This window comes from Podarcis vaucheri (genome assembly GCF_965113315.1).
Source record: "Podarcis vaucheri genome assembly, chromosome: 9".
Classification (NCBI taxonomy): Eukaryota; Metazoa; Chordata; class Lepidosauria; order Squamata; family Lacertidae; genus Podarcis; species Podarcis vaucheri.
Window position 1 is genome coordinate 33,761,248 of NC_138767.1, and position 10,415 is coordinate 33,771,662.

The 10,415-nt window shown below is 45.2% G+C and overlaps 1 long non-coding RNA gene across 1 annotated transcript; it reads right to left on the reverse strand.

The window, feature by feature from the left end:
* Positions 1-818: 818 nt before the first annotated feature.
* LOC309540714 lies at positions 819-7,859 on the reverse strand. The gene is made up of 3 exons (XR_014223420.1): positions 7,629-7,859; positions 2,560-2,787; positions 819-2,129 (listed from the first exon to the last, which is right to left on the reverse strand). It is a non-coding gene; the product is annotated as an uncharacterized lncRNA (long non-coding RNA).
* Positions 7,860-10,415: the final 2,556 nt, after the last annotated feature.

Genomic DNA, 10,415 nt, shown 5'->3' on the forward strand with positions numbered 1-10,415 from the left:
GGTTTAAAGTAACACATGCACTCATTAGAAGTTCAAGAGAAGAAAATGTATTTGCTCTTCTCGAACACATCCCACTCATGAAACAAGTGTTATATCATTCCACTCCCTATAATTGTGACAGGGTTTAGGGCAAGACATTAAGGAATCAGAGGTGGAAGGGGATTTTTTGTAAGTTGAAACACTTACTCCAGACCAGTATTAAATCATGTGACTATGGGTTAGGGCCAGATCTATCAAAAGGCAATGTGAGACTTTTGCCTCAGGTGGCTGATGGGGAGAGGAGCAGTGCAATGGAGTCCCCTACCCTGGGTCACTCACCTCTGGCTGGCTGCCAGTGGCACAGTTTTCCCCTCTGGACCCACATGTTGCCTCCTGATGTCAGGAGGCAGTGGGCAGATGTGCTTGATAGGGCACTTCCTCAATCATCCTAATGGACCAGTCTCAAGTACAGACAAGCTTGACATCAACCCACTCTGTGCTATATACCATAGAGTTCCTTACAATGGACTGAGCTGTGCAGTCTGAGTAAGCCTATTTATGCAGAAGTTAACTTCATACAGGTCAATGAGGCCTACTTCCTTGCAAGACTGCAGAGGAATGTAGATTTCCATTTTTTTTTTCCTTTTTGTCTCATCACTGGCAATTAAGAACACTTTAGGAGAATAGGTGGTAACAGGTGTAGTTAACCTTTTCCATCTCATACAATTAACCTTAAATTTGGCCTTCCAGGTAATTTCCTGTTCAGTCAGTCCACAAGGTTTGAACCAAGGTGTTTGTTTGTTTGTTTGTTTGTTTGTTTGTTTGTTTGTTTGTTTGTTTGTTTGTTTGCCTAAGCCCACCCAATCACCCTACCCCATCAGCACAATGTAGACTGAGCTGTTAGACATGAAGACAACTTCTTAAAATATGGCAACAGCTTGTTCTTCTTATTTACAATCCTAATCACATCATTGATTTTGGTAATCTTTCCTGCACTAAGAGCAGTTATTAATCCTCTTGAAACAGGACCAGGGTGTTTGTTTGTTTGTTTTGTAAGCCTAGATAATTAAAATTAAGCTGAGTAATGACACCCTAGAGATTTCTCTTAGAACTGCTAGGAAGACCACATCTAATGTTAATGGAGAAACTACAGCGAGAGCAGAATTTCCTATTGTAACTGAGAGCATGTATGCTTCAAAGAGTATTCAGTAAGATTGTAGTTTGAAATCCTTACTTTATGTAGCATGCTATACTGTCAGGTCAGACTAAAAAGTGAAACCTAAGAAACATTTACTTATTCAGTCAAATGAATCAGAACCTGTCTTGAACCTAAAGGAGTAATAATGTGCAATATTTCTGTAAATTGTAAGGACTGAAAACAAACAACCCTTGATTTGTTGCATGAGTCTGAAATTGAATTGCCATGTTTTTGTGCATCATGGTCACTTGGGGAATTCAAGTAATTTCCTCCTCTGGTCAATATTATTGTGTAACTAAAGAGAAGGTACATGGGGAAAAGTATTTGCCAGAGCTTTCAAAGTCCACATTCAAGGATGATTGGTGCAAACTTTATTAGCTTACTTATGATCCTTCAAGCAGAGAAAGTCTCTGCATTTAGCGATCTTTTGACAGCCAAATAGTTTCAGTATTATCATTTCTTGCAATCCAATTTTCACAGAGATTCCGGTCATGTCTGCTTTGCAAGTAAAGTCAAAGTTCATAAAAAGAGAAGATCACTGACAGGCAGTTACCCCTAATGCAGTTCCTTGGTTATGCTTAACCAAGAGCATCATTGTAACAGTATTAGAAACACATTGGAGATTCTAGTAAAATCATTATCATCATCTATGCAAGAGTAAAATCAGATTGTCCCTGCCTTTATCTGATAGGCATAAATACAGCAGGTAAATGGTTTCTAGACATGATAGTTATATATCAGAGGCATGCGTACCAATTCCTGAGAAAGAACAGGAGAGGGCTTTTGTCTGTTGGCTTCCCACAGCCATGTGGCTAGCCCCTGCAGAAAACAGGATGCTGGACTAAATAGGCCTTTAATCTGATCTAGTAGAGATAATCTTCTGTCCTTATGTGAAATGTTCTCCATCACACCATCTCCATTACCTGCTTGAATTTATGCTTCTTCCAAAGCCCTGCCAGAAGAAAGGAGAGCTACAAATTAATACAAATTAAACATGTCTAGGCAACTAATAAACCATTTGAGTACGATTTACTTGCGACCCCTGCCTTTTCTCCACACAAAAGATCTTCATTGGAATAGCTATTTTACAACAAAAGATACACAGATGTAAAATACTGTCTTCCATCCCATTTAAACAAAATCTATTTCAAAATATTTGGGTTAAGCTTAAATCTTTTCGTCTCTCGAGGGCATTGAGGTTTATATCCTTTCACTAATACTAGTCACAATTACAAATTACTATTGTCTTGTCTCGACTCAGAATCAATGATTTAATACAAATTAGATTTTCCCATGAAAGGGATGTGAAAAGTTGATTAAGAGACTGTTCTCTAGCTGCCACAGTGCCACTATTCTTCAGCAAGTTACAACTGCTTTCTCACCATGAAGTGATTTCCGTCCAGTTTGTGTGACATCTCGTTTGCACAGGCTGCTGGGCTTATTTTGATTCAGTCACAAAAATGGGTTCCATGTGGATATCCTCCAGAATAAGATTGCCAAAGGGTCATGTTGTAGTTAGAAAATAGTGGTGTGAATTACTTCGTGTTCACACTTAAATCTGTTTGATGCATCCATTCCAGGCACCATAAAGACAGAGTAACTGCTGACTCCTGAAAAAAGAAAATGGTAAGGTATGAAAAAGTTCTCTAAGAATCATGTATTCAAAGGACTTTTTTCATACAGGGATATATAAATTACTCAAGAAAGCTTTCTTCCATGGATTAACCCATTCGTTGAAGTGGGAAAATGCAGTGGTATATCAATCAATTGCATTCATTTTTAATACCCCTGAAAATATAAAGTCCAAGGTCAAGAGAGATTGTGACATTTTCCACCTGTTGTTCTTCAGATCATTGACAATAATCAGAAAATGATGGATATTTAGGTCTTGCGGACATTGATGATTCCCAGAAAATAAAGGGGAGAGGAAATTCTATTGGCTGGCACACATGTTCCATTACAAAAACAAAGGGTAGTTGAATAACACCGTGTGCTTAAATCATCTTTTCGTGATGCCAAAGTCTTAGATAATTGCAAAGAAAACATTTTTCTGGAGGCAAAGGAGATAAATGATGATCAAGAAGACCAAGGCACTTTACAAGGGAGGGAGGAATCTGTTGCTAATTTTCCATTTCAATCTGAAAGGTGGATTTACCAGCCTGGAACCATTTATTTGCATTTCTAAGTGGCAGCATGGAGCAAAATGTGGTTTTGCAAAAGATTAGTCTTCATTTGTCGAAGTAATTGCTGCCTAAAACGATGACATATGGAGGAGCTGACAGGAACTGTGGCGGTGGGGTCGATTTTCGTCACTTGCCTCAGAAATGAAGAAATAAATAAAATAAAATAGAAAACCTCATTTGGTGCTGGCATTTAGAGAGAGAGAGAGAGAGAGAGAGAGAGAGAGAGAGAGAGGAGAGAAGGCGTATGTGCTGTAAAACTAGGCCTGGACTTCTTATTAATCAATAGCCCCTATTGAAGAGGGCCATGTACAGCCTCGCAGCTGCAACAGTATTATTAGAAAATGATATAGTGAGCATTAGGATGTATAATTCATATTGCCTTCATTTGCTCAGACCATCGTGAAAATCCATAAATCATTTTCTTGTTCATGTATTGCCTAAGTGCAATTTGTCATTTTGCATTAGGGGGCTGCTTCAGATCATCAGTGCTTCTAATTCACTATTTAAAGCTTAACAAAATGCTGCCCAGCCCTGTCTGTCAACTGAGACTATATGAGAATGAAGTGCCTAACCATGGAGCATGGACAAATAAAGATAAGAGATGCGCAGAATGCCCTTTGCAGTTCCAGAGTCTTCGTGGACCCCAAAGCCTTGTTTATGCATATTAGGTATAATCTACTGAGATCTTACCCTCCTGTGGAACTACATGGAAATGACAGGGAATTGCACAAGACCATAGTTTGGGTATTTAGGCACAATGTGCACAAGATTGTGCGACTTCATACGAAATGCTTATATACAAGAACTTTGTGTGTGTGTTTAAAAACCTATAAGCTTTCCAACCTATCTCCATCATAAATAAAATTTGAATTAAGGTATAATCAGATCTTTCCTATGGATAATTAGAAAAATAATAATACAGTGGTACCTTGGGTTAAGTACTTAATTCGTTCCAGAGGTCCGTTCTTAACCTGAAACTGTTCTTAACATGAAAAACCACTTTAGTTAATGGGGCCTCCTGCTGCTGCCGCGCTGCAGGAACACGATTTCTGTTCTTAACCTGAAGCAAAGTTCTTAACCCAAGGTACTATTTCTGGGTTAGCGGAGTCTGTAACCTGAAGCGTATGTAACCTGAAGTGTATGTAACCCGAGGTACCACTGTAATGATGAAGATGCAGATACGGTGACAACAATCTGGAGGACATAATTCACTATAACCATCTAGAAAAGTACAGTGAAAGATAAAGTGAATCAATTTTCTCTGCCTACAACACCCAGCTTTTTTTAAATATAAAGTAAAAATAAAATCCTCCATCCCACAAATTACTCTCCATTCACTTCAGGATGGCATCTAAGTACTAATGGACAAACATGTTCTCTGGGGACACAATGCCACTGCATTCTTTCATAAGGGTTAAGGGACCCTTTATCAACCTGAAGGTCATCTTCTGGCTCACCTTCTGGTAGCCACAAGCCTGTGGTAGGTGGCATGAGAGGCAAAAATAGATGGAGAGGGGGGGGACTGTATTTTTTTAACCTTTCTACACACACACACCTCTCCATCCAAGGAAACAAGCAAAAGCACATTCAGATTTCAAGGGCAGTTTCCAGCCAGGTGAGGGAGTGTGCGAAGCAGGGCTAGTAAGGGGCCTGGTGCAAGTGAGTGTGGCTGATTAGGGCAGGCATAGGCAAACTTGGCCCCCCAGATGTCTTGAGACTACAACTCCCATCATCCCTAGCTGACAGGACCAGTGGTCAGGGATGATGGGAATTGTAGTCTCAAAACATCTGGTTGGCCAAGTAGGGGATGTGGTGTGGGGAGTATCCTTTAAGCCAGACAGGCTGGGACCAGGGGCTGAGGTTACTCACCCCTGCATTAATATGGTTTGTCCTTCCTGCCCACATACCTCTCTCATATTAGCCGCTGTAACTCTCCAGTGGTTCTAATTCATCCCTGGAGGCACACACTTCCATTGTCTCCCATGACAAACAGATGCCAAAAACTACAAGATCTATATCAGGCATAGGCAAACTCAGCCCTCCAGATGTTTTGAGACTACAATTCCCATCATCACTGACCACTGGTCCTGTCAGCTAGGGATGATGGGAGTTGTAGTCCCAAAACATCCTGGAGGGCCGAGGTTGAAGAAGCCTGATCTATAGCATACCTGTGAAGGGATTGTGATTACTATACTAATTAATTTATCTACCACTTAGTGCCCAGATGGCTTCTAAGTTGCTTACAAAACATAAAAAACCAATTGCACTACATCTATAATCATGGGAGGGGTTGGAAGCCTTATAAGAAGCTGCCAAAAGAGAGGGACTGTGAGCAACATCACGGGAGGGACGTTTCTAGGACTAAAATGAAATTGTGATGCTCCCTTGTTATTTTTGCTATTGCATGCTGCATGTGGTTTAAGTAATCTTGTTATATTTATAGTACTTAAATATGTCTTTGTATGTTATTATATTTGCCATTGTTTTACTATGTTCTTAAGAAGTTATTATTTTGCTATGTTATGAAATTGCTACTGTTATGTTTTGCTCTGTTATCATGAAATTATTTTGTAGTGTTTGTTTAAAATATATCTTGTTTCTTTATTGTAGCAAACCACTTTGAACATGATGTGTGTGTGTCTCTCTCTCTGTGTGTGGAAAAGCAGCATACAAATAAAATGAACCAATGAATAATACTAACTGGCTGGGAAGTCTGTTCCTTTGTGCTTGGGGAGGGGCTGTAGCTCTGAGATTGTGCACATTGCCTCTGTACACCCTCAACCTAACAGGGTTGTTGTTGTTGTTTAGTCGTTTAGTTGTGTCCCACTCTTCGTGACCCCATGGACCAGAGCACGCCAGGCACTCCTGTCTTCCACTGCCTCCCGCAGTTTGGTCAGACTCATGTTTGTAGCTTCGAGAACACTGTCCAACCATTTCGTCCTCAGTCGTCCCCTTCTCCTTGTGCCCTCCATCTTTCCCAACACAACATCTGGGTCTTTTCCAGGGAGTCTTCTCTTCTCATGAGGTGGCCAAAGTATCAGAGCCTCAGCTTCAGGACCTGTCCTTCCAGTGAGCACTCAGGGCTGATTTCCTTAAGAATGGAGAGGTTTGATCTTCTCGCAGTCCATGGGACTCTCAAGAGTCTCCTCCAGAACCATAATCCAAAAGCATCAATTCTTCGGCGATCAGCCTTCTTTATGGTCCAGCTCTCACTTCCATACATCACTACTGGGAAAACCATGGCTTTAATTATACGGGCCTTTGTTGGCAAGGTGATGTCTCTGCTGTCTTCCCTGTTAGCAGAGACCTAACATGGAAGAGGCAATTATAGTGAGGAAGTCTGCAGGAGTCTCTTTGCCAGGGATGGGGAACCTCTAAATGTTGCTGGACTCCCAGCTCCCATCAGCGCCAGCCATGAGCATGCCCAATGGGTCTAGGGCAGTGGTTCCCAACCTTTTTTGGGGGCCATGCTCCACCCAAAATCCTGATGCGCTGCCCCCCTCCCCAGTGACATATAATTCTTATTATTCAAAAAGTGAACTCCTGTTCACGTGGAGGAAGCCTAAAAGGCCATTGACTGTTAATAACTCATTCTCAAATTGCCCCCCTTATAAATCAAATTGCCCCCTTGTGAGGCATGTGCCCCACATTGGGAACGACAGGTCTAGGGCGATGGGAGATGCAGTCTCTGGCTCTATGCTGTTGTGCGGTACTCCATTCTGGTCAACGGGCAGTATGCTTTCCAGGCTTTTTCTTATCTTTTACTCTTAACATTTCTTATTTTCTTCACCCACATGAATTTCCCCGAAGAGATGCTTGTATGTTTTCCTTGCCCCTTGTTTATTGGTTAATTATCCTACTTGGACTATCTCCCCCAGCCCCTTTCTTCCCTTTTCTTGCTTTGGAAAATGCCTGTTTTTATTATCCCATCTGGATTTCCTATTTTTCCTCAATTGCTCGGAAAAACGCCTCTCGCCAAGCCCCAAGCCATGCCACAATAATAAGAGGATTTAGGAACAGATTGCTTTCAAGTCATGTTAAATCACCACAAGCAGCCATTTATCCAGATGTTAACAAACAGCCCCCCTCCTTCTCCCCAAGGCTGCAGAAGACAGAAAGTCCGTTCTCCAGTCCACCTCACTCGGAAAAGGAACATTTGGGGCAGTATTAAAACACACACACACACACAGAGAGAGAGAGAGAGAGAGAGAGAGAGAGAGAGAGAGTATCAATCAAGGTAAAATAATAATAATACTCAAATCAGTCACCTAAGACCCAAAAGTGATCCGGACATGTGTGACGCAGTAACTGTTACCCTGGTCTGAAGGAGGCGAGTGAAGCTTAGCAGCACCTCAAGCCTCAGCTGTGATCGGGAAGGTAGACTGCCCCTGTTTGTGGAGGGTCGTGCTCCCTCGAGGACGATGCTGGTGAGCCGCGGGGGCGTGGGGTGGACAGTTGTGATGTGGCCACAACTGCCTTCGAGTGGCACCGCGCTGTTTATAATATACACCACAACGCTTTATAGCCGTCGTTATCCCACCCGAGCAGCTGTTTGATGTAACTCCTCTTTCGTTGTAAATCGGCGGGCGCTGCCCGCGAAAGGAAGAAAGGGGACAGGGGGAAGAGACACGTCCAGGCGAGAGGGAGGGGGCCGGGGGAAGGTGAAGACGCTCAGACAGGGAAACAGAGCCAAGGCAAAGCGATGGTTTTTATAGCCCAAGGGGACTAAATCGCATGCAGTGCTGCCTCCTCCGCGGAGGAGCCTTTCGCAGAAGTTCGCTTCTTCGCTGAAGAGGCGAAGCTACAAATACAAATGGGCTCTTTCGATGAGAGGAGGGTTGTTTGAACTGCTCACGGAGGAGCAACACTGCTGCTTGCTGCTGCTGCTTGCTACTCACAACTCTTTCGACGAAACGTCACGTCTGCAGCAGTGGCTCGCTCTGGCCGCTAGGAGGAGCCTGCTGCTTACATTTGCCAAGCGCGCGCCACTTCCCCTGCAGAGCTGGAGGAAACTTAAAACGTCGTGGCGGTAGATATCGTGGATTATTTACCACCAGACCCGTCCAATCCATCTCTCGGCGGCGCATCCCGCTTTCCTCTCCTTTTAAGCGTCGGAGTCAACGACACTGAGCTTTCGAGCACGCTTGTGCGCGCGCGTATACACTGACACACAGGCAGGGGCGGCTCGGGTGTTCTCTTCGGGGCACCCAAGGTGCCACAATAAGACAGCGTTTTAAAACCAGGACAGAAGAAACCTGATAAGCATTCGCCACCCAACGCACACGCGCGTCCCTTGCCAGTCCGGAGAGAGGGTGTTGAAATCGACGGCGATTTCTTTCCCGTTAAGTACATAACGGAGGCTGAGCGTGCAGCAGAGTCTCTGATCCGGTGGGGAGGTTCAAATTGGCACCCTGCAGGCTCCCTTCCCGCCCCGCCAGCCTCTCCGGCTAAGCCACAGGTCCCTTTTCAGCCGGCTCCCCGGTCCCTCCTCCCCTGCGGCCAGCGTGTGACGCTGCCGCGGTTTTCCTTTTGGCTCTGTCTGGCCGCCCGTAAATTTACTGCAGCTGTGAAAGGACTAGCCATTTTGTCTGTCGCTCCCCTCCACCCCCACCCCCTCTCCTTTTCTGGCAGAGAGGCAACCCAGGGTTTTAACTGCTCAGAGACAGGAGGACCCATTCACGTGAAAAGAAGCGGAGGAGGAGGAGGAGGAGGAGAGCAGCCCGCAGTGAAGAGAAGGATGCGCGCAGCTAGGCAGGGAAGGATGCTTAGAAATGGGTGGCTGGCGGCGATAGGCAAACGAGGCGGGGAAAGGAGGAGAGGGAGACGGCCGTGGCGGCGGCAGCCGTCTTCGCGAAAAGAAAGATTCCCCAGGAGGCTGGGGCTATTTGGAGTCGGAGACGGACTATTATACACGGGGAAGTCATGCTTGTACAGATCTAGGGTCATGCCTCTTTCACTACCAGCCCCGTCCCCAATCTAATATTGCCACTGCTCCTCAAATATCCTTTCCGGAATCCTTTCTTGCGCTTTTACACCATCTTGGGCAAATGGACCCTCGGCCCGAATTAATGAGCGGGCTTAGAGCCAAGGCATAAAGCGGCTGCAGATCAAAAGGCTATCCTCCTCCAGAGGACACCAGGTATCCGATAATGTGCGCTGTGCTTTGCCAAAGGGCTCGCGTGTACATTTTCAAGCAACCGGACCCAAATTATACTGCATCATAAAGAAAAGCCCCCCCCGCGCGCCCGCCTCAGCTCCGCGTCTGCGGCTGGGGACCGAGAAGCCGATTCGAATCGACTTCGAGAGAGATGCCGAACGTTGGAATCTGTGTACACACGGATGCATTGCCCCCGCCCCCGCATGTGTATTTAGAAAGCAAGGTAGCCCTTGGAAGCACTGTGGGAATGGTCTACGGAGGCTGCCGTTCACAAGCCACTTACTCCGGAGCAATCGGGTAGGGGTAGCGGTCACCCACTTTTAGCACTAGTTTCGGTGGCCATTGCCGATTGACTCTGCATTGATTTTAGAGGAAGACGTGAGGGCAACTTGGAGGAATGACTGGTGGGTACATTTCCCATCCTGTGACGTCAAACCATCCCCTGCAATCCTAAACCCCTTGCTTCAGACCGAGGAGCTTCGCTGAAGCAGTGTGTAAGCCTATGCACGCCTACTCGCAAGTAAGCGCGTTGAGTTCAATAGGGCTCCCTCCCAGGTAAGGGAAGCGTGGGATTTCAAGCCTATGTTCACCGGAGAATGAGCCCAAGGGCTTACTTCCGAGTAATAGAAGATCGTACTGTAAAAATGACGTGAGAGCATTTAGTTGCTGAGCTGCATTTTGCACTTTGACAGGCCACTTCCTACCGCTGGCCCCCTCTTCTCTTTGATTCCGCTCCTCAAATGTAATAAATTATGACGCTCTGCGAGTGGGCGCGCGGGGGGGGGGGAGCTGGGGTGTTAGACACAACGACCCGGGAACGTCCTTTCCTTCCAGCGCGAAGATGCTTTTAGGGAGGCGAGTGGAAGCCTCTCGCGGCTCCGGGAAGTTCAAAGATTAA